At 42.9% G+C, this 25,641-nt stretch overlaps 1 long non-coding RNA gene across 1 annotated transcript in view; it reads left to right on the top strand.

Moving 5' to 3' along the window:
* LOC138641473 (uncharacterized) overlaps positions 1-25,641 on the top strand; it is a 569,428-nt gene that overhangs the window by 169,911 nt on the left and 373,876 nt on the right. The window contains exon 2 of the long non-coding RNA XR_011313868.1: positions 6,651-6,803. This is a non-coding gene — a long non-coding RNA (uncharacterized lncRNA). The remainder of the gene's footprint in view (positions 1-6,650; positions 6,804-25,641) is intronic.

The raw sequence follows: 25,641 nt of genomic DNA, 5'->3' as shown, positions 1-25,641 counted from the left end.
TTTCCATAACACAGGCGTTTAATATTAATGCTTATTTGCTTTGGAATGGCGACATTACATTCACATTTAGGCAGTATATTTGATTTGCATTTTGTGCAAAAGAGATTTCAGAGTCCACCATGTGCCTAATGGATAAGTATCTTTCAGTACCCTTCAGCAATCTAATCATTGCAGGTAATGGTCTACGCTTTGGATTGGATTAATGCACCTTAGTATGAAGGCTTTAATTCAAATATGTCTCATAGTTCACAACCCAAATGGGCTCCAAGCCTCAATCTTATACTTTAGCCCATATAATTTAATGACTTTTTACACAGTTCATTCAAAAAAGAGTGTGCAGGGTTTTATGCTCTTTTTAACTGCCCTTTCTCTACCCCGTAGAATGAGGTTATACTTGGGTCATGCAGCTTGTGCTTCACAAAACCAATGGAGGAGGGAGCCTTACCCTTGCCTCTACTGCTTCTCAATATTGGGAATTTTTAGAATAATGAAAAAAGGAACACAATGGCATTGGTTTTATAGTATAATCTTTGCTTTGTTAACACACAATGAATTTTTATTGCTGTATTCAAATACTATGTGTTAACCGATTCCTCTTTTCGCCGGTGACACATTTCTCGTTGCATCGCTTTCCTTTTTTTTTCTCCTGTCTTAACTGTAGTGGTCATATGATTTACTATGAAATATTGGAGGATATTTTTTTTTGAAAGGTAAATTAATGTTACAGAAAGGTAAATTAAAGTTACAAGTATGACATGAAATTATAACCCTGATGCACAAAACCTGTACGGCATTTTACAGAGTCTGTACGGCTCTTAAGTACGATGCTGTATGTATGAAAAATGTTCCCCACCAAAAAAGCAATGCCGCTAGGAGGGAGTACAGCCGTACATGCAACACTCACAGCTATCAGTTTCAGGATCAAATCAGAGCCATATCTAATGGAGAGAGACACTCAGGCATTTCTGTGAGAACTCTGTACTGTGTGTATGGGCCCTAATAGAGATCGGCTAATCAAGCTGTAATAAATTGCATTTGTTATCAATTTCCACAAAATTTCAGAAAATAACAAATCCGAAAGTTTTTGAGGATTCAATTGCACAAATTTATAAAAGTGTCAGCTGGCTGCTGTTTTGCTAGATTTTTTGGAGGGCCAGTAAGAGGTTAAAATAAAAAGACACATTAGACTCACTAGTGATTGATTAGAATTGAAATTTTGCTGAAGTTTTATTAAATCACTGAATCTGTGGATTTCAAACAATATTGGATTTGCTTTGCACAAATAATCTAAAATTCCCATGCCTTTTTACACAAGGGTAGAATTATAGTTGTAGAAACAAACATGGACCGAAAATCCAAATAATTGTACATTAATATATTGCAGCTAAGCAAAAATATACAAAACTGAACATGAGGTTTTTAGTTTAACATTCTAATCAGACTGTATGAAGCCCACTGCCACGTCATGGCGAATCTCTCAGTGGGTCCCTGATCTAAAATGTGCTGTGCCATGTGTCAACCCGTGCTGCGGTGATTTCGCACCAGCAGGGTAATAATAATAATAATCTTTATTTATATAGCGCCAACATATCCCGCAGCTCTTTACAGCTTAACAGTTTCAAACACAACAGTCATAAGTAATAACGTTAGCAATACAATAATTAAAGCAAAATAAGACGACCCTGCTCGTGAGAGCTTACAATCTACAATGAGGTGGGGAGATACAAAGTACAGGTGTGTATTTACAATGATGTATTTACAATGATGGTCCAGCCATCTTCAGGGGATAGATGGGGATAGTGAATGGGCTACACACACACACACAAACATAAAATGACTTTGATTAGGGAACGTGATAGGCCTCTCTGACAAATGTGTTTTGCGCGCCTAAAACTATGTAAATTGTGGATGGTCCTAATATCTTGGGGTAGGGCATTCCAGAGGATTGGTGCAGCACAGGAGAAGTCTTGGAGCCGAGAGTGGAAGGTACAGATTAGTGCAGAGGTTAGACGAAAGTCATTTGCAGAGCACAGAGGTCGGTTAGGCTGATAGACCAAAATGAGGGTGGAGATGTAAGGGGGTGCCGCACTGTGGAGAACTTTGTGGGTGAGAACAAGTACTTTGAATTGTATCCTGTAATAAGGTAAGTTACCTGGTGCTCCACATCACCCATCCTGCAAGCCTAAGATCTTCAGCTCCTTTCACTTAGGCTAGTTTCACATTTGCGTTCAAATCCGCAGCATTTAATCCACATCCGCAAGTGCAGGAAAAAACGCATAGAAGCACGTACAAATGCAGCGCTTTTTAAACGCATGAGGGAATGCATGCGGTTAAAAAAATGCCGCGTTTTCACGCTTTATCATGCGTTTTGTCATGCATTTACGTTTTTTGTGCGCATGGTGGAAAATTTTACAGGAGAAAAATCTAGATAACCAGACACCACCAATGGGACTACAGAGGGCGTGTATTATGGGATATTTATATATAGACCCTAGGACTGTTGAAATCTTAACAGTGTGCTACTGTATCCTGTGTCATGATGGATCTTTGCATGGAGAGCTTTTATTTCAACCTGGATTTAATCATCAAGCTGTTTCTTGCCTGTACGTTTGCTTGGGAGCAACACAGAAATCCCGAAAGATGGAGAAGGACACAGCGTAGGCGTTTTTGGCGACACCCCATTACCGAACTATGTGAGAGCCGTTGAGCCTATCACACACTATATGGCGAGCTTAATGCCAACCCAGACATATTCCCGGAATATACAAGGATGCCGCAAAACTCTTTCCGGGATTTGCTTGGTCGTGTCCAAGGAGCCATCCGGAGACAGGACACCCAGCTCCGTAGAGCGATTCCACCAGAGGAACGTCTGCTGGTTACATTAAGGTACGTAACAATTCTAAACAAATGCCAGTCCTAATTTTGGTTGTTCTGACATCTATTCTTTGTATTTTCCTTTATGTCTTTAGCAGAACAACACCATAAATATAATTGATTGTAAATTTTTTTATTTATTTATTTTATTACAGATTTCTTGCAACCGGAGAGAGTTTATTATTCCTCCACTTCCAATACCGGCTTGGAATTTCCACCCTGTCCGGAATAGTTGCGGACACCTGCCGGGCTTTGTGGAATGTTCTCCGGGATGAGTTTATACCCCTACCCACCGCGGACATGTGGATTGAAATAGCTGAAAAATTCTGGAGTGTGTGTGATTTCCCCAGCTGTTTGGGAGCGGTGGATGGAAAGCACATCCGCATTATCAAACGAGCCAGAACAGGATCGGAGTACTTCAACTATAAAAAATATTTTTCGGTTGTGCTCATGGCAATAGCAGATGTGGACTGTCGCTTCATCGCCGTGGACATTGGAGCTTTTGGCCATGGCAACGATTCCCAGACTTTCAAGAACTCGGATATGGTGCACCGTGTGTAAGGCAAAAATTTTAATTTTCCACGGCAATGACCTCTCCCCAACACTCAAGGTCCACCAATGCCATTTGTTATGGTTGGGGATAAGGCCTTTCAGATGTGTGAAAACCTACTGAAGTCATATTCCAGTCGGGACTTGAACCACACTAAAAGGATCTTTAACTACAGACTGACCAGGGCCCGAAGAACAGTAGAGTGTACCTTTGGGATTCTAGTCTCAAAATGGCGCATTCTTGCAGCAGCCATTAATCTAAAAATGGAGACAGTCGATGAGGTGGTCAGAGCCTGTGTGGTTCTCCACAATTACATAATGGCTAAGGAGCAACCCAACATTGAACTGGATGAACTAGTTGGAAACCCATTGCCAGATTACCAGCATTACCCGCTGCGGTCAACTGCTGAAGTTGGCCACATGCGGGACCAATTTGCTGCCTTTTTTGATTCTGATATTGGACGTGTGTCATGGCAGGACAATATTGTGTAAATGTCCTGTTGGGATTTGGTCTGTACCGGTTATGTTTTAAATGTTACTAATATTTGTTGTTAATAAACTTTATTTTTTTGGCATCTTGACCGTGTCTCCTATGTATTTCCTCTACAAACCACTTAGGCTGCCATCATACTAGCAGTATTTGGTCAGTATTTTACATCAGTATTTGTAAGCCAAAACCAGGAGTGGGTGATAAATGCAGAAGTGGTACATATGTTTCTATTATACTTTTCCCTCTAATTGTTACACTCCTCATTTTGGCTTACAAATACTAATGTAAAATACTGACCAAATACTGCTAGTGTGATGGCAGCCTTAGGTTGTTAGTGGTAAGGTTGTTGACGTCATTGCGTCCTGGTTCTGTTCTGCAGTATCTATTGGACGCAGACTGAAGAGACTATGGCTGTTTAATACAAAACATAACTATACTCATCAAGTCAGGTGTCAGAAATAATGAATTCATGATGCACATATAACAGCCTCGTGAATTCACTATTTCTGACACATGTCCAGGTGAGCATAGATATGCCTTGTATGACCTTCATCGTCCCTTCACTTTGTGTGAAATAGATTACGTACACAGAAGAGAAAATGGAGGTTATACAAGGCAGTTCTCTTCTCACCAGGTCAGGTGTCCTAACTAATTAGTTTTTGGACACATGATCTGTTGAGTATAGTTCTGCATTGTATTGCCGCCATTTTCTCTTCAGTCTGCAACACTAGTCAGTCACAGACTAAGCAGAAGGAAGAGATTATGGAGAAAATACAAGTATAAATTTTCTGGCCCACCTCATATCTCTATACTAAAAACACACAAAGCTGCAGTGATGTACTTGCTAACTATTGGAGCTATGATGTGGCCAAAAAATAAAGTGTGCAGCATAGTGTTTTATTTAGTGCACGGTGTGTGTTGCCGGTGGCGAAATACACAATTAACCACACATAATTGGGGGCAAAAACAGTAGTATTTATTTTAGAACAACCAAAATGTTTATTTAACTGCGCCTGCTTGGGGTAGAGTGACGGAAATGGGGGCTGTGTAGCTGTGAGGCCTGGCTAAGTGTGGACGACGCATTGGTGGCAGGAGAAGGGGCAATTATACTAGTGGGGTCTGGTAGTTTGGGGATGGGGCTTGACACATGAGAGGCCTGAGACGCACTAGAAGGGTGAGACAAGCCTAACATTACAGACACACTGGGAGGTGAGGGGGGAGGAATACTGATAGTACACAGTTTTTTTATTTTTTTTCCCTTTCTGGGATCTACATGGTCTGGGCTCATTTGTTGCGGCCTGGTCATGGTGGGTGACCTGTCAGGGTCCAGCTGCACTGTGCTTATAGAGCGTGCAGCCATTCCAGAGTCCATAGTGCCCGTAGAGCGTGCAGCCATGCCAGAGTCCATAGTGCTCGTAGAGCGTGCAGCCATGCCAGAGTCCATAGTGCTCATAGAGCGGGCAGTCATACCATAGTCCATAGTGCTCATAGAGCGGACGGCCATGTCAGGGTCCATTGTGCTCGCAAAGTCAAAATAAAAAAGGAGTCCAGAAGAAAAATGTAAAGAAAGAGGAAAGTAAAGAAAGGAAGATTCAAGAATACTAAAGTGAGGGTACAGTGAGGGTACAGTAAACAATCAGCTCGGTATACTTACACACTGCCGTCTTACCACCTGACCGTGACCCCGCTGCTCTGGCTCACCCTCTGCCACAGTAGAAGAAGTGCTCTAAAAAAAGGAAAAAAAAATTATCACGTGTAGATGTGACAGTGAATACTTACCAATCTGAGGAGTTGAGTACTCACTTCACTGACGTGTTTGGCTTGAGAAGGCCCAGGACGTTGCTCCTAATCAGAAGAAGATGACATTCTGATGCATGCAGAAAGAAAGAAATGGTAGAAATTAGGACATGTAGAGACAGAAAATAGTAAATAAAGGCATTGGCTAGGATATACTTACATTGTTCTGAGTGTAGATTCCTTCCTGTGTCTGCTCTGCTGCGTCTGGAAACTTCCCTGTCTGCTGAGTAGTGACCTGCAAATGTCCACTCCCTCCCTTTATTACCTTGTATGTGGGGGGTGGCTAATCAGTGTCTAGACATGTTTTTCTGTGGTGTAACGCATACGTTCACAAATGCAAGCATGTGCTTGCGGCTGCATGTGTTCACATAGACAGTAATACGTTTTTTTTTTGCCGCATTCCATCCGCTAACAACCTCATAAATTTCTAGGATGCAAATTGACGCCTCAAAAATTACTACATGTAGCGTTTACAGCGCCAAACCGCAGACGATGAAACGACGCATGCATCGTCAAATGCGGCAAGACGCAACCGATCGCGGACACATGCATCTCTAATGTTAAATATAGGAACACACAACGCATGCGGATAATTGCAGAAGAAACGCTGCGGACACAACCGCAAATGTGGGGGCCTTAGTGTGGGGGCTCTGTGGTGGCAATTATTGCTGTCTCTGTGTAGTGGTGTGGCCTGGTGTCATGGGGGATCAGTGGGTGCAATATGGGTGCTTTGTGGCATCAAGTCATTTCCCATGCAGGTTCACTATCATCATGGTGGTAATTGGCGCATGGCGTCATATTTTTAAGGTCAGGGACCCACTGAGAGGTTCACCAAATTCTAAGAACATTGTGTTCAGGTTTGTAAATTTTTGCTTAGCCACAATAGATCACAGTATAAGTTTTGGATGTGTAGTTCATTTCATGTGTTTTTTTTTTCCAGCTATGATATCATACACATTGTAAAAGATTACACCAGGTAGAAAAGGCAGAAAAAGGCACTGGACTCCACTGACTACATGGGCCTCAGTACTGGAAGAACCGAAAACCCTCTCGGAGGACCAGGGAGCTGAGGCGAAGTAATGCATTGAGTCAGGTAAGGGTCCCTGAAAGGTGAGTACATCTGATTTCTTTTATTTTAAATAATTACTGGCCCACAAAATAATAAATAAAAATGACATCCAGATTCCAGAATTTGGGGAAAATTTACAATGAATTTGAACACAGTTGCGTATATTGTGGGATTTTTCTTTATCCTCTTCCCTAGCATCTATTTATTAGGTCTATAGTTCTGGAGAGACCTCAGAGCACAATAAAAAAAAATGTTCATGGCATCCAGGGTACTTTAAGTTTGGAATGATTTTATATTAGAAACTAATTAAATAGGCTGGCTGATTTGAAACTGTCCGAAATGAATTTCAGAAGATTCTCTCATCTCTAAGCATGACTATCATATATAGTAAGTCCAATATTAAAATGTGCAATTGATGAGGTCAGCACATGACTTTGCCATCCATAACGATATGGATTTTTAAACTAATTACAGCAGCTTTATCAGGTCTAAGAGATATATTTATTAGTATATACAAATTTCACTGTCAATGACGACTCACAGATCTGCTTTATAGGGACCTTGCTATGTTCCAAAATGCTATTAACCTGCAGATTTAGGCTCAATCTGCAGCTAAATATTGTTCTAGAGCCATGGGACTGTCACATTGAAAGCTCTGCTGCAGGAAGCAAATGAGTTTTATTCCTTCAGCAAGCCTCTGGATAACAGTCATAGATGTGCGGCCGGTGTGGCTTTAGTCACCGCTCAGTACCTAAAGATTGGCAGCTGTAACTGAACCTTTGACACTGACTGACAACCAGCTCTGACCTGATTCACTGCTGAGGCAGCTGTCAGTCAGTGCAGGGGCGTGGTTACAGCCACCGATCACTACGGACTGAGCTGTGATTGAAACTTTGCCAGCCATGCCTCTATGAGGAATAATGAACATTCCATTTGCGGAAGATTACTTTGCTGTGAATCAAATTACCTAAGAAAATCCAAGCAATTCTGAATTTACTCAGATCTGGTCATCTCTAACAGTGATTGTTCAAAATGAAGTTGAAAAATTTGCTACAAGGAATTTCAAAATTTTCTTTTCAGACTAACAATTAGATCTCGGTTTATGCTGACAATGATACAACTTAGGCCGGGGTTACACGTGCGTGTGTAATGTGAGAAACTCGTGCGAGTCTCTCGCATTAATACCCGACACTGCCGCTGGCACTCGGGACCGGAGTGTGCGGCTGCATAGTCAGGGACTCTGCGGATGTCCTGGTTAGGGTCGATGATCTGTCTCTGGACTCTGATATGCTCTTTGTCACCGCGGATGTTGAGTTCCTCTATACATGCATTGACCATACTCAGGGTCTACAAGCTGTAACGTTCTTTCTAGAGATGGGTAGTGTAGACGGACCCCTGGTTGATTTAATATTGGAATTGTTGCAATTTGTTCTGTATTATAATTTTTTCACCTTCAGGGACCGGTTTTAACTCCAGAAACGCGGCACTGCCATGGAGGTGGCGTGTGCGCCCACCTACGCGAATCTCTTCCTCGGTCATTGGGAGAGGGAGGTGTTTCACGGGGATGGGGCATGCGCAGTGTTGGTTTTGTTACATCGATTACCTTCTGATTATCTGGCAGGCTCCGGTCCCTGAAATGGAAACGTTCATGTCCACTTTGAATAATAATATATATAACATTAAATTAACATATAAGTGGCATGAACGTAAGATTGATTTTTTAGACATTACTTTGGTGGTTGGTGACTTTGGGTCCGTCCAGACGGACATCTATCGGAAGGAAACTTCGGTCAATTCGCTCCTACATGCCTCTTCTGGACATGCTTATTCTACTATTAAGACCATTCCCACTGGCCAGTTCCTAAGGGCCAAGCAAACAAGCTCCACAGTGGATAGGATTGAAGAACAGGCAAAAGATCTAAGGGACAGTTTTTTGGAGAGAGGTGTTGTGAATTCTGTTGTTAAGCTCCCTCCTGTGGTCATGAATGGTACTTCGGCTGGTTCTGTCCATGGGCTTCCTCTGGTGGTTGTGAGTGGGGCTGCGGCTTCTGAGGTTCCTTCCACAGGTGACGAGGTTAATTCGTTAGCTGGCTGCTCTATTTAACTCCACCTAGATCATTGCTCCATGCCACCTGTCAATGTTCCAGTATTGGTCTAGTTCGCTCCTGGATCGTGCTTGTGACCTGTCTTCCCAGCAGAAGCTAAGTTCCTGCTTGTTTTTCTCTGTTTGCTATTTTTTCTGTCCAGCTTGCTATTTTGATTTTTGTCTTGCTTGCTGGAAGCTCTGGGACGCAGAGGGAGCGCCTCCGCACCGTGAGTCGGTGCGGAGGGTCTTTTTGCACCCTCTGTGTGGTCTTTTTGTAGTTTTTTGTGCTGACCGCAAAGTTACCTTTCCTATCCTCTGTCTGTTCAGTAAGTCGGGCCTCACTTTGCTAAATCTATTTCATCTCTGTGTTTGTAATTTTCATCTTAACTCAGTCATTATATGTGGGGGGCTGCCTGTTCCTTTGGGGAATTTCTCTGAGGCAAGGTAGGCTTTATTTTTCTATCTTTAGGGCTAGCTAGTTCCTTAGGCTGTGACGAGTTGCATAGGGAGCATTAGGAGCAATCCACGGCTATTTCTAGTGTGTGTGATGGGATTAGGGATTGCGGTCAGCAGAGTTCCCACGTCTCAGAGCTTGTCCTGTATTATTAGTAACTATCAGGTCATTCCGTGTGCTCTTAACCACCAGGTCCATTATTGTCCTCACCACCAGGTCATAACAGAGAGGGTACAGTCGGAGGAATATTAAACATGATTACCATCGAGCTAAGAATACCCCACGACAGGGATTACTTTGCAATAGTGGTAAAATGAAGGACAAGGGGGACCCCCCTGTTAGATTTATTACAACCTTCAATTGTCAGTGGGATACTATCCGCCACATTCTAACCAAGCACTGGCCTGTCCTTCAGACGGACTCTATATTGAATAAAGAAATCTCAAAAAGACCGCTGATTACGGCAAGGAGAAGTAAAAATCTCAATGACCAATTGGTGAAGAGCTGCTATGTGGCTCCCCAGAAGAGCTTTTTTGGTAATTGGAAATATAGGTGGGGTTGCTTTCCCTGTGGGAATTGCAAGGCATGCAATTTACATAATATTATAAGAGCTAAGACGTTTATGACCATGGATGGTACCCGGAAATATAAGATTACCCACTATATTTCTTGTACTACCTCATACGTGGTTTACTTTGCACAGTGCCCCTGCTCTAAAATTTACATTGGCCTGACATCTAGGGAACAATGAATCAGAGTAAGGGAGCATGTGAGGGACATTGTTGCGGCGGAGGTGGTGGAGGATCTTTCTCCATTAAAGACTCTCCCTAGACATTTTAAGTTATACCATAACTCTGACCCTTGTGGTCTTAAAGTTAGAGGTATTGATAGGATACATGGGGGCATCAGGGGTGGAAATTTGAAACAGATGCTAGCACAGATGGAAACCAAGTGGATTATGGAGCTTGGTACCATGTCCCCTGTTGGACTGAATGAGAAACTGAGCTTTGCTCCATATTTATAATTCTCTGTGTGTTTTTAACTTTTTGTTATGTCTTGAGTGTGCGTTTTATTTTTGTTCTTATTTTCTCTTTTATTATAGTAACCCGTTTTATATAAAAAAAATCATCTTTGTCGTGGTTTGAGACATGGTTGTGTCTACTCACTTGTGATGATTGAGACCCTTCAACCCATTGATAGCTCAAGAGGACTATATAGGGGACCCTATCCTATGTATTTTATATCGGGAATTTTCCCTGGACCTATCTGGAATTCAAGCAAGCTTATGAAGCGGACCCCTTTTTTTTTTATAAAGGCTATATTTTTAAATCCTCTTGTTATTGTATGGTTATTGGTTAAAATCTCTGTGATTTTTTGATATTGCATCACTGTGTGTTCTGCCATATAACTTTTATAATTAATGGTAGGTGCGATTTATATACTAATGGTGATGTTCATATGCAGGGTCGCGGTATGTATTTGTATAGCTTAAACATAATTGGGAAGTGACTTACGCTATCTCTGCATCGGTGCGTCGGGGTACTGTGAGGTTTTCCAATAGTAAATTTAGGGCTCCAACAAAATGGCAACGCACATGAGCTCTACACACCGGAGTCCGGCAATTCACCTAAGGCCTGTTCTATCTTCTGCTTGTGGATGTGATGTCACAGGGGATTTCCTCCTCGCATGCCGAAGTTGAGTGCCGGTGGCTGTTGCACCTGAGACCCGGTGGCGGTGGTGCCATGCGCGACACACTATTTGCCAGTATGTGAGTACTAACACCATATAAACCAGCTTATCTTGAGACATGACATGCACATTTTCCCCTTGAGAAAGCAGTACGCGAAACGCGCACCAGGGTTCTTTTGATACTGAGGACGGGCGTACAAATATAGGTATGTGTTGGTCTTTATTATATATTTAATAACTCATCTAGGCACTTGCACTTGCACTGCGCACTTTATGACCAGCTTGATCTGGCTTTATACAAATGCATGTTGATGGGTTGGTGTTTTTACATGAACCACATGTTCCCAGAGCCTGTATGGATGCTCTTTATCTTTTTCTGTGCAACATACTCGGGTAAAATTCCTGTCCTCTGTCTGAATATTGTATGATGTATATATTTTCTATTTATTATATTCTAAATAAAATTTTCTTTTCTTTGGGTGACTTCATTTGGAAAGTATAAAGAAAAATGACGGTGGCAGATCCACTGCAAAACTGATTGGAAATCTGCCAGTGAAACAGCTTAAGTGCCTTTGCCTTATAAAACTTGGCAGTTTCTCCAGTGTTGTAAACACATCCTGTGCCCATATCCTTAGTTTGAGGAATATTCCCCTCTGTTCACACTTGCATTGAAAGACCCAAATGAAGTGTCTCCCTCCCTAGAGATGAGTGACCCCCGAACATGAAGGCATTCGTACCTGACAGTAAGTGTCCGAACACAGACTTCTCTCGGAAGTCCATTGCAATGTTCATAATTGCGGGGGGAAGTCCACTGTAGAAAGAGCGAGAGATAAGTAGGGAGGCAGGGAGAGAGATAACTAATTTTCCAGCTCAAAAGTTCAACTCCCTATTAGTGATGGGCTAACGTGCTTGGATAGCGTCTTATCTGAGCATGCTCATCTGTTATCCGAGTATCTTGGGTGTGCTGGTATATTATGTTTGAGTATCTGCGGCTGCATGATTTACAGCTGTTAGACAGCCTCAACTCATGTGGGGATTGCCTATTTTTAACGCAATCCCCATATGCGTTGAGGTTGTCTTATGGCCACAAATCAAGCAGTTGCAGAGACATAATATACGAGCAAGATGCTTGGATAACACCCAGGCATTCTCGCATAAGATGTTATCTGAGTATGTTTGCCCATCACTAGACCCTATTCTTTTCAATGGGGTTCAGGTTCTGGTTCAAGTTTAGGTACAGTTCTGATACCTAAACTGAACTTTAGAAAAAGTTTGGGTTGCGTACCACTATCCAAAATTCCATGGGTCCGCTCATCCCTATCCCTCACATATTCGATCATATTTGATAGAATAGTTTTGCCTGGAACAATTTTTGCCTACAAAATGGCAGAGAACACAACTTCAATCGCATCCATCAGGTTCTTGTGTCAACTGTTGAATGTCGCATATGGCACTGGCATCAAGGTTTTCATTACAAATAGAAAGCACAAATGTAAGTGTGAACAAAGCCTATGGGCTCCTCCACCACATCATATACACTCCTCAACATTGAAATTACAACACCAATAAGGAAAAGCCATGGAATTATGATACACTATCAGATCGGCATTACAATGATTTGGTGGGGCGGCTATTCCTTTGAAGTGTCCCATGTCCCAAGTCGTGAAAGTGCGTGTATTTCTGCATGTGGCACTCATACTTGATACTGAACAAAGCATCCTCCAATAGAAAAGCAGCTTTCCCATTTAGGTGTTTTACAATTGGAGGAGGCTGATGGACCGGTCTGGTCACATGCTCCTCCACCATCAGCCATTTTATATACAGAAGTGCAGATCAAGAAGCTGCACTAACAAGAAAAAGTAGCCGACCCCTTCACCTGAACATTAGTCAGTGAGCTCACTCTGACATCTAACAGGAAGGTGTTTAACTCTTTTTTTATCTTTTTCTGAGCTCCTCTCAGTTGATTTAAGCCCACAGACTGCCTTAAAGTTGAATGTGAATAAAAGCAAAGCATTTCTAACATCCAAATGGTGCAAAATTTGTAATGAAACTCAATTGCAAAAAGGTTTTCATAGCTCAAAATACATGCATTTAAGTAAAAAAAGAAAACAACTTCCCCATAAAGTTGGACAACCCCTTTAAGGCTTAATTATAATGTTGAATATTTGGTGCATTTTCGATGTTGCGTATTTTTCTAATGGTGTGAAAGGGACTGTCGTATACCTGCTTCTGAAGACCACAAATTGCATAGTGTGAACTATTGACATGTAGTTTTATGCATTTTATAATTGTATAAATGTATAGAGTGCCTTGTAACTAATGTAAAATGTGATAAGTACTGATGCTGCTGTGTGGGTACAGCAAGGTGACGCCTAAGGTAACTCTGGTACACTCAGCTCAGGTGTAGGGTAAGCATAGGATTATATATCGGTTAGGGTTTAGGACCCAGGGAAGTGACAGATTGAGCAAGATAGGTAGTGATGTGCCTTTGCCAATGCATACTGATAGGAATAGTGAATGATATGGGTAAATGTTTGGGACTAGCCCAGGATGGGAGGCAGAAGGTCAAGTAAAAAGGGAATCACTTCCTGGTTTAGTTAGATGTAGTGTGAGGTTCGTGCGAAGATCAAGTTCAAGGTGCAGTGGGCTGGAGGCACATGGTGTTAGGACTAGCGGAACGCACCAAGAGAGATGATATAGATGCGTTCGCAGTCCGGGGTCCACCGTGCAGGTGAAACCTGCTGCTAGGAAATGACAGACAATATGGCGGTATTCAAAAGTATACACGCGTGGGTTAAACCTGACCCAGCGTGAAGAAAGCGATCCTGTTGCGTCACAGGACCGCGGTACCGCACATAGAGCGCGAGCAAGTGGTCAGCGAACTAAACCCCAACAGGGATTGTAGTCTGATTAGACCCTTGCTGGCACTACACCGCAACTGGGTGTGAAAGGAATTATATAATTAAGACACCGAAGTGCGAACTGTGCCGTGCTGGCAGGCACCACTAAGCACCCAGACGTGGGTCAGGAAGCGCACACTGGCGCGTGGCACCGCACTGGCGGTCACAGCAGTAGACGCTGACACGTGTGTGACACGTTGAGTGATAAGTCGGGCGCTAGATAGCAGCCATACTCCATACGCGAACAATCATACAATAGGGTAGGGGAATTTAAAGAACGACTTGCACTCACAACAAACACATGTATTAAATTGTACACTAGCGCATGGCCGTGCGGTCATGCGCAGTTTATATAGTTGCAGGACAGGAAGCGGCCACAGAAACTTTGCCCTTCCAAGACCTGCCAAGAGGACCAATAGAATGCGCTGCAGAGTCTGAGGACATGACCCTCGATCTCCAACGGGAGATCTTGCCCTGGGCATGCTCAGTGTGCGCAGACAAGGACTTAGTCCCAGAGAAGTCCACTCGCTGCTGACCAGTATAGGCTTTACAGGCAGAAGCTGGAGAAGCAGCAGTAACTCTTCTCACAGAGTCAGACTGAGCGAGACGCTGGGATCGACGTCCCTGCTGAGCAGGCTCCACTGCGGCTGGAGGAAAATGGGAGACCGCAGCGGAGACGGATCGAGATTCCCCCTGTGCAGCAGAGGAAACTCGACTCCTAACACATGGAGTACATATCATTTTGGCTGCATGAGTTTGTACCAAATTCCCTGCGGACCTTCCTGTAACATCAGGGACCTCCTGCCCAAACAAGGCACTGAGGAGTATGCCCTAATCCCTGCCATACAGAGGAAGCCAGACGGAGAACTGTGAGAAGGATATGTAATGGATTTCAGGAATGCTCTGGGGCCGGGCGGGGACTCCCTGAGGCTGACAAGAGGATAGTCCTAGCTGAACGTCAGCAAAGGCTTGAAAAGTACTGTATTGATGGAACTGGAACCGCAGATTGCTGTGCCCGATACAGCATGTTAAAGACCAATGTAATTGAACTGTCCAGAACAATTTAATATGTTTAAACAAATCGGGTGTCCTCTGATGTGTGTGGCTAAGGATGTAGATACAACGAGGGCCTCTGACCAACAAGTGAGTGGAAAGCAAACTTCACAGCACAACACATATGGACTTGGACACTCTTTGTAAAGTACCAGGGAGTGGAGAAGCAGCAGCTTGCTCATGGCTACCGCCCTAGACATCTTACATTTTCACTGTGCAAAAAATGCAATGTATTACAGTTCCAGCAAAGTGAATAGGATTTTTCTGAATATCACGTCCGCTGATATTGGTCAAGATTTGCCCATCAAACCTTCTGAAAACTGTTCCCATAAAGTTGGAAACATATTATTCTCCAAAATGTCTTGGCATGCTGAAACACTAAAGGTACCTTCACACTAAACGACGCTGCAGCGATCCAGACAACGATCCGGATCGCTGCAGCGTCGCTGTTTGGTCGCTGGAGAGCTGTCACACAGACAGCTCTCCAGCGACCAACGATGCCGGTAACCAGGGTAAACATCGGGTTACTAAGCGCAGGGCCGCGCTTAGTAACCCGATGTTTACCCTGGATACCATCCTAAAAGTTAAAAAAACAAACGCTTCATACTTACCTTCCGCTGTCTGTCCCCGGCGCTCTGCTTCTCTGTACTGGCTGTGAGCACAGCGGCCGGAAAGCAGAGCGGTGACGTCACCGCTCTGCTTTCCGGCCGCTATGCTCACAGTGAGTGCAGGAAAGCACAGCGCCAAGGACAGACAGCGGAAGGTAAGTATGAAGCGTTTGTTTTTTTAACTTTTAGGATGGTATCCAGGGTAAACATCGGGTTACTAAGCGTGGCCCTGCGCTTAGTAACCCGATGTTTACCCTGGTTACCAGCGAAGACATCGCTGAATCGGTGTCACACACGCCGATTCAGCGATGTCAGCGGGAGAGCCAGCGACCAAAGAAAGGTCTGGCCCTCTAGCCCCGACCAACGACATCACAGCAGGATTCTGATCGCTGCTGCGTGTCAAACTAAACGATATCGCTAGCGAGGATGCTGCAACGTCACGGATCGCTAGCGATATCGTTTAGTGTGAAGGTACCTTAAGATTTGCTTTAGCTGGAACTAAGAAGATTAGGTCGTTCCTGAGAACAACCGTGTAGCATTATCTCTTGGCCATAAATCTTTACACTTGGCAACACGCATTCACGCAGATAACATTCTCCTGGCATTCACTAAACCCAAACTCATTTATGAATCAATGCCAGATAGGATAGTGTGATTCATCATTCCTCAGAACACATTTTCATGGCTCCAGATTCGAGTGGTGGCATGCCTTCCACCACTCCACCTGATGCTTGCATTGTGCTTGGTTTGCTTTCAGCTGTGCGGTTATGGAAAGCCATTCCAATAATGTGGAGGTTTGCAGCTTTGGAGTTGACATGACACCGTATTACAGGACCGCGCTGGTATCAGTGAGCCTTTCAGAACAACCCATTCTGTCACAAATGTTAGTAAAGGCAGACAGCATGGTGAGGGGCTGAATTTTATGGATTTTATACACTTGTGGCAAAGCAGCCAAATAAAAATTCTGAATTTAATTATTAAGACATGTGTCCCAACACTTTTATCCATTTAGTATATGTATGTTATAAGCGCTAACTATTACATTATTCCTGTCTCCTTATAAATATGCATTAGACTATTTTAAGATACAATGAAAAATAAATTCATTTTCCTCTTATGGATTTTTAAATAATATATCGTGCTAAATGTTCAATAGTTCAATAATAATATAGGCCAATAATATCTGGAATCATTTATACTAGACACCATCATTTTAGCCAAGGCTTTTTAATTACACAATATACCCTTATGACCCAACAGCACAATTAAGGCGGCACATTTTTCTCCTACAAACATTTCTTTCAAATTTGGAAAATGGTGTTCTAGCTCTAAATTAACTCCATATATTAACATGGCCATCTATTAGCACAGTATTGCTTTACTGTTGTTTAAAGAACTGCTATGGAGCTTTACTTAATTACATTATACAGTTCCTCACCTTATTAACTAAAGTAAGGCTATTCTGTAGTAGATTAATCCCAGACACCCATTAAAACATGTCTAATTAACTGAACAGAGGGGGCAAAGTAAGAAGATCCATTACTTCAGGCCTACAAAATGAATACTCACTAAGACGCAAGTCTATAAGTCTTTTATTTTGTGGAACAAAAGTAAGGTTAAATAGGATGTCATCATGCTGTACTATTCCACTGTTAAACATGATATAAACTTTTCATTAAAGGGTTTCTCTACTATATTTTTAAAGCAATAAGTTGTAAATGGAATATCTTGATAATATTCACGAGATTTGCTGAATTTGAATCAGGGAGGCATCTGATTGGATTCAAATATATTCTCCAGCATAAAAGTACCCCAAACATACAGCCAATGTCACTAATAACTGCAGAATCTTCAGAATAAAGAAGAGCAAGGAGTTCTGGAAGTGATGATATGGCCTCAACATCATCAAAACTGTCTGGGTCTACATAAGGGGCAGAAGGATTGAACAAGCCTATATTGTATCTACAGAAGATCTGTGGTTAGTTCTCCAAGATGTTAGGAGCAACTTCCTTGCTGAGTTCCTTCAAAAACTGTGTGCATGTGTATATAGAAATGTTTTGATGGAAAAGAAACATCATAACAAATATCGATTTGATTTATATTTCTCTTTTGTTCATTCACTTTGGCTTTTCATTGATAAAACTAAACTATTATTTCTTCTATTTCTCAAAGCATTCTTACTTTGCAGCATTTTCCACAGCTGTCAAAAAAGTTTGCACAATATCAGTATTGGCTAATATTCTAATGTGTTTGGTGGCCTTTCATCTGTTACTAAATAGCAGATATTAAAGGAAAGAAGGATTGGGAATTTTGGATTCCACATTGTAGTTCTGGGGGTCTGGTAGCAGATTTTTTCGTCATTGAAATAAGCACTGAAATAAGTTGAACCACAACTTTGCACGTTTATAGTGAAATTAGTAGAAATAACCATGGACTGAACATGCTTTTGACCGACAGCTGTATCGTGATTTAGTGTACAAATAATTTCTCAGTTGTTACCTTCCATCTTCAGCAGATCATGTTCCCACTGTAGTTAAGTCAATGACAGTTGACAATGATGCCTTCAGTTCACTTTGCTCATAAAACCTTTTCATGCACACTTCTCCATAATGCAGTATTATGCTAATGAATAAGGACCAATGTTCTTGAGTGACACGACAGCTGGGGAACCATCGGGTGATATTATTTTGTAATAGGAAAATATTTGACTCTTCAACGAGATAAGAATCAGGTTGCGAATTCTCTTATTGCTTCTTATACTACAAAATTAGTTTACTGTGAATTAGTGAATATGTTACCGGCACAGAATGGTCACAGAGGGTACAAAGGGAAGGAACATTTTTGAAACATAAAATCTGCATGTATGAAGCTCGTATCTCTACAGGTCTTTCAGTTATTGTTTGGCTTATAACCACTCATGATATAATGTTTTTATTGTTACCTTGTCCTCATGCCACTTCTAAAATAAACCTGTGCCAAGTTGCCACGTGAGGAGCCATGTGAGGAGCCATGTGATATCTCTATTGTACATCTGATTTCTCACATTGGCAAACTTTTTTAAATAAACATCACTTCTAGAACATGCTGCTTTACAGAAGCACTACACAGGGCACCAAAGTGTCCATAATACTGACAGAAAGGGAGACCATTTGTCATCATGAACGATGTGTGCACACAGTTTTTAAGTAAGCATGAACCTTAACCCACACAGACTCTCACCCTTTCCTCATCCTTACTACTAATGTCGGACTGGGGAATGTCTTAGGGCCCACCTTTCATCTATAAAAACCAGAGCAATATCATTAAAGGGTTTTTCGGATGAGGAACTGTGTGTTACAGTATTGGCATAAGATACCGTCATGCCTCGAGATTCGATCTGGTGGCCTGTGCTCTTCTGTCAGTGTCACCATGTTCTGTCGCTGTCCGGGTGCTGATTATCTGTTACCTATGTCCATTCTTTTTGGAGAGCAGGTGTTTTTCGTTTTTTTTAACTAGCCTGTCCTATCACACTGCAGGTGCTACTATTTAAACCAAAACCCAGCTGGTCTCTTCTACTAACAGTCTTCAGTGGATTCTACTTGGAGTTCTAGTTTTACTTCTGAGTATCTAGGCCAGTCAGATGAGTGAACTGCTGTGGTTTCTTTCATACGCTGCACTCTCCCTTGATTCCTTAGGAGGTATGCGGCGCCCCAGGGTCCTGGTCATTGCAGTGGTATTGCTTTCCTCTCAAGGAGAGTGATGCTACGTTTGGAGGCAAAGAATGATACCTGCATCCAGGTATCACAAACATGCAACACATTTCACACTCCAGACCACCAGGGGGAGCTTCTGCTCCTATTTATTAGGTCATTCCCCACATAGGTAAAACTGGTCGCCTGTAGGGAAAGTTAGTTAGTTGCTGGCTGAGCTCAGCTCAGTTAGTTGGTCCCTGACAGGGGTGGGATCCTGTCAGTGAATGAAGGAGAAAGGACACAGAGCTGTGCATGCCCTCAGAGCTGAAGCTCCTAGAAAGAGATATTCAGAAGGCAGAGCTGTATTACAGCAAGCATGAAGGAAGTCGTAGCAAAGGAGAGGATACCAGAAGGGGACCAGCCCTACATAGGTTGCCTCCTTCTGAGGCGCAGAAGCCCGGTAGCCAGAACACTGAGGGACTAAGGACCTTTATGCTTTGCTCCAGAGACCAGCAGGACAGCTAATTGCAAGTTACCTGTTCACCCTACACCCAGGAGGCATGGTGGCAATCTTTGGAGGCCGGGGCGTGCTAGAGTACCTATAAACAGCCTCAAGCCACCAGCCATACGGGTTTGTCCTATCCTATATGGGGGACAGAGAGAAAGACATTAAATTTGTGAGGACCTTATGTGAAGCCTTAGGCAGTAAGGAACTACAACACTGCAGCGCAAGGGAAGACTACTGATTTCCACTTGGACAAGGGGACTCTGGACTTGCCTCCAAACTGGCCGGACTCTGCCTGCCCTGTGATCTAGTGCCCTGGACTGTGGATGCTGAAGTCTTCAATAAAGGTAAAGAGACTGCAACCTTGTGTCCTCGTTCTCTGCGCCTCTCACCATAGCACCATCTACACACCGGGAAGCCCTGGGGATATACTTCACCTGTGGGAAGGTATACCATCTAGTTGCCATAACATCACCCCAGCGGACCCCTTAAAGCAGCGTTGGTTACCCTGACCGAATACCACAGGTGGCATCACGAACACAAACGTTATCCCTTTAAAGACCTTTCGCTTTTACACGGATGTCCCAGGGTCACGGACCAGGTCAGCCACTGTGACATCCCCCTGTGAACCGCAGGACCCTGTACCAAGTACCCCACGTCCCCATGGGGGCGCTCCAAGTACATGATACTCTCGATGGCCTTTTAGGAAACCAGGTCCGAGTTGTCTTCTCTAATTTTACTTTCAGGGTTTATCCAGTTTGCCCTGAAGCAGCTAGGGCCGCAGCCACTTTGCCTGTTTTTGGCCGCGGGCCCTTTAATTCTTTAGAGGTGCACTCTGTATTGTGTCCGACGTTCTGTGTGTCATAGAAGAATGAATAACACCGTAGAGACTACAATTCTCAGCATGCCACGCTCCAGAAAGGCTTTGCTTGGTAAAAGGATGTGGGCTGCTGTAGGGAGAGTCAGCATTGGAGAGAGAACAAGCAAGTTGGAGAGAAGGAAGTCTACAGGTATGCTGCTGGGCTAGGGAGGGCAGCCGGATTACTAGCAAAGCACAACCGGTGCCCTGTGGCATGTAATGAAGCCAAGCTGCAGGTTCTGTAGGGTGTGCAAAGGTAATTGTGGCAGTGACTGCTAGGTGTGGAGAGTGGCTGGTCCACAGAAGATGGATCATCTGTACTCGGCCCCTCCTTGTATCCCTGCTATCACTGAGGTCATCCAGGGAAGGCCACGCTTCTCATAATAATTGGGGGGCACCTTATACTGCAGAGGAAATGGTCATGATGATGATGATGGTGGACGTCCTGCTGTAGCCACTGCATGGTTTCTAGTACAGCAATTCAGCTGATTAGGTGTAATATTTACAAATGTGTTGGAAGCAAACTACTAATACACAGGGATGTACCCTGCTACTGTTCAGGTATGTACCAACCATGTGCTGCATACCTCAGGCACCATGTACTACCTTTGTGCTGTATACCTCAGGTCCCGTGTACCACTCATGTGCTATATACCTCAGGCCCCGTGTACTCTCCGTGTGCTGTATACCTTAGGCACCATGTACTCCCCATGTGCTGTATACCTCAGGTCCCGTGTACTCTCCGTGTGCTGCATACCTTAGACCCCAGAAATGGGGTTAATCTGCAGGTTAGTAGTGTTCTGAACCTGCCTGGCTCCTGCATATAAAACCCCACTGCTGGGAGGAAATGAACTCTAATCCTCCCAGCAGTGTTCAGTAACGGCGTCCCCCCCCCGACACAGTTTCCAATGCAGAGAAGCGGTCGGTCAGTGCGGGAGGCTGCGGCTACAGCCAGTGCTCTCCATACACAGAGTGGTGACCGAACACGCATAGCGCCACCTCCATGACGGAAACCATAACGCTGCTGGGAGACTTAAAGTTCACCGGGGTTCATTGTTCAGGCACCGGGCAGGATTCGCTCAAGACTGACTGATGCAAACTTAGAAAACCAGTTGCGAGTAGCAACATCATCAGTACCTCACAAATTCGCACACCTCACCAAAGAGAAGTAATTCCAGCCATCACATTAGGTGGGAGTTATTTAAATGTTTGAATACATATAGTTGGCTAATGTTTAATTTAATAATTTTATATGGCCGCCGAAAATTATTATAAAATTCCAAATGGCCCTTTGCAGAAAAAAGGTTCCCCACCCCTGCTATAGTCTGTACATGACCCCTGAAGGGCTTGTGCCGATTTTCATAGTTATATCCTTTATACCCTTTATAGAACTACAATACCCAGATAGATTAGCGAAATTAGGATTATTTAGTCTAGAAAAAAGACGACTGAGGGGCGATCTAATAACCATGTATAAGTATATAAGGGGACAATACAAATATCTCGCTGAGGATCTGTTTATACCAAGGAAGGTGACGGGCACAAGGGGGCATTCTTTGCGTCTGGAGGAGAGAAGGTTTTTCCACCAACATAGAAGAGGATTCTTTACTGTTAGGGCAGTGAGAATCTGGAATTGCTTGCCTGAGGAGGTGGTGATGGCGAACTCAGTCGAGGGGTTCAAGAGAGGCCTGGATGTCTTCCTGGAGCAGAACAATATTGTATCATACAATTATTAGGTTCTGTAGAAGGACGTAGATCTGGGGATTTATTATGATAGAATATAGGCTGAACTGGATGGACAAATGTCTTTTTTCGGCCTTACTAACTATGTTACTATGTTACCCTTGTTTATTACCACGTGTGCATAATAGATACATAATACAAGGATTTGGCTCTTCTACCCCATTCAACTGGTCATTGTGAGATTCAGTGCCTGAAGAAAATTAGCCCTGGTCTGGAAAACCCCTTTAAAGATAATGCAAAATGACACATTGGAGAGAGCTGTACAATATAGTCCCATACATATATACATCCAGCTGCTGGCAGAGGCTATTAAGCTGATCAGTAGGGGAACTAGACGCTGGATTCCCACAAATCCGATATCGATGAACTGTCTGAGGCATAAGTTATCAATGTCATTTGCTCAGGAAAGTACCGTAGTATTTTCACCTAATATGATACCTCTTTCATTGCTCCCTTTGAGCATGATGTCCCCAAAATACCTCCCAAATACAGTATGATACCTCTACAGTGATTTACCAAATACAAGCTCAGTATGATTACCCCAGAGAGACTTCAGCAAAGTTTGATACCCAAACAGCACAGTATTATGGCAAACACCCTCCTATACACAATATGATGTCTCCACAGCTCCCTATACACAGTGTTATGGCCCCTACATTCCCTTATACAGAGTATGATGGCTCCCACATCTTTCTATATATAATATGATGTCTCCACAGCTCCCTATGCATAGTATGATGTCTCCACAGCTCCCTATACACAGTGTTGTGGCCCCCACATTCCCTTATACAGAGTATGATGGCTCCCACATCTTTCTATGTACAATATGATGTCTCCAAAGCTCCCTCTACATAGTATGATGTCTCCACAGCTCCCTATATACAGTATTGTGGCCACCACATTCCCTTATACAGAGTATGATGGCTCCCACATCTTTCTATATACAATATGATGTCTCCACAGCTCCCTATGCATAGTATGATGTCTCCACAGCTCCCTATACACAGTGTTGTGGCCCCCACATTCCCTTATACAGAGTATGATGGCTCCCACATCTTTCTATGTACAATATGATGTCTCCAAAGCTCCCTCTACATAGTATTATGTCTCCACAGCTCCCTATTTACAGTATTGTGGCCCCTACATTCCCTTATACAGAGTATGATGGCTCCCACATCTTTCTATATACAATATGATGTCTCCACAGCTCCCTATGCATAGTATTATGTCTCCACAGCTCCCTATACACAGTATTGTGGCCCCCACATTCCCTTATACAGAGTATGATGGCTCCCACATCTTTCTATATACAATATGATGTCTCCACAGCTCCTTATACACAGTATGATGTCTCCCTCCACAGCTCCCTATACATAGTATGATGTCTCCACAGCTCCCTATACACAATATGACGTCTCCCTCCACAGCTCCCTATACATAGTATGATGTCTCCACAGCTCCCTATACACAGTATGACGTCTCCCTCCACAGCTCCCTATACATAGTATGATGTCTCCACAGCTCCCTATACACAGTATGATGGCCCCCATATTCCCTTACCCAGAGTATGATGGCTCCAGAGCTCTCCCTTTAAACAGTGTTATGGCCCCCACAGCTCTCTATTTACAGTACAATGGCCCCAGAGCCACCCTACCTTCAGTATGACAACTCTCCTGAGTATAATGACTACACGTTATGGGTGCTAGATTTCTGTAGGTGTGTTGTTGATTTGGGGACTTTGTGTTCTTATTGCTATATTTTAAAAGGAAACTATCATCAGAAAATTACCTATTGTTTAAATTATCACTTTGTGTTAAATTAAATATCTTTTTGTATTTATTATTTTTATATCACGAATTTCTGAGAAGAAAAAAGGAATATTGCAATTTTTGCAGTGGCCACTGGAGCTTTTTTTAGATGTAGATGTCCTGCCCTTTAAGGAAGAATTTACAGCCAGGCCTCATATCAGAGGCAGGATTCCAATGACAGGTAACACCTCTATACACAGCTGATTACACAGGATCCACTAATCGCAATAGGTGATGTCACAGCTCACCTGCTCCTCCTCCCTTCACAATGACCTTAGCACATTAGATGCTTTAATACAAAACATGGGGTTGCAAACTGTTCATTGCGGCTATACACATGTGTTAATTCCTGAAAATGCATTAAGTTAGAGTCTAACAAAATTGTCGTTGATGGAGGAGCATGTGATCAGATTTGCCAATCAGTTTCTTCCAATCGAAAAACAGCTTTCCCGCGTGCAGTGTTTTTCTATTGGAGGAAGCTGGGAAAACAGGTCTGGTCACGAGGTTCTACGTCAATTGTCATTTTAAGAAGTGGAGATCTGTACAGTCAGTGGGGCTTTAGACTGAAGGATAATATGTAATAATTATATATTAGTAGATGCCACAACTCTTGTTAAAATAAAAATAAAATAGGCAACCCCTTTATATATAACTCCATAAATAATTTTTTTCCCCTTTCCCGGATTATTAAGATAGGAACATAGACGACTGTCACTCTTAACATGAAGCCTTTAGTTGGACATTGACGGCAGAATGTTCTACACGATGATGAAAGGCATTTAACATGCCTGGAAGTGTTGCAAATTTACCACTATGCATATTTTATTGTTTTTGTCATGCTCAATTTCCTGACAATAGTGTAAATGTGACCATGAATCACCCGACGGAGCTGGCGCTCTAGAACAGTCTTGTAGGAGGCTGGTGTGGGTGGACTTGTCACGGACCTTATTCTTTCTAGCCACTCTCAATGAAAATCAGGTGTAAACAGATACAAGGACGTTAGCGGTGGTTGATTGATCAGTCGTGGATTACATATCAGGGACTTCGTGAGTCAGACATATTTATTATTCAGACATATTTATTATTATTTTATTATTACTCTCTACTATATTCTTGATATGGCCAATATACATTGGCGCAGTGCAGCATCTTGTGATGCAGGGAATTAGCTGTCACGTAGTGTCAGTGGGTGTCAGGTATATACTGTAGCATTGTCATTGACAATTATTTCAAATCACCCATTTGTGATGCTCTGATTTTTGCAGTAACTTCATATGTTAAAAGCACAACTATTATAAACATCATTATCATTGAAAGGAAACTATTGATAGCAGAAAAGAAAAAAAGGACTCTCTAAAATCCTATTTATTTATACATGGATACATATCTGCTATAGAGTCTTGTCTACTCGACATTCTCGTATAGGGAACCTGTCCCCAGAAATAATAATAATAATCTTTATTTATATAGCGCCAACATATTCTGC

Source organism: Ranitomeya imitator, chromosome 6 (assembly GCF_032444005.1).
Source record: "Ranitomeya imitator isolate aRanImi1 chromosome 6, aRanImi1.pri, whole genome shotgun sequence".
Lineage (NCBI taxonomy): Eukaryota > Metazoa > Chordata > Amphibia > Anura > Dendrobatidae > Ranitomeya > Ranitomeya imitator.
The sequence above is the reverse complement of the archived record's forward strand: the minus strand, read 5'-3'. Positions and strand labels throughout refer to the sequence as shown.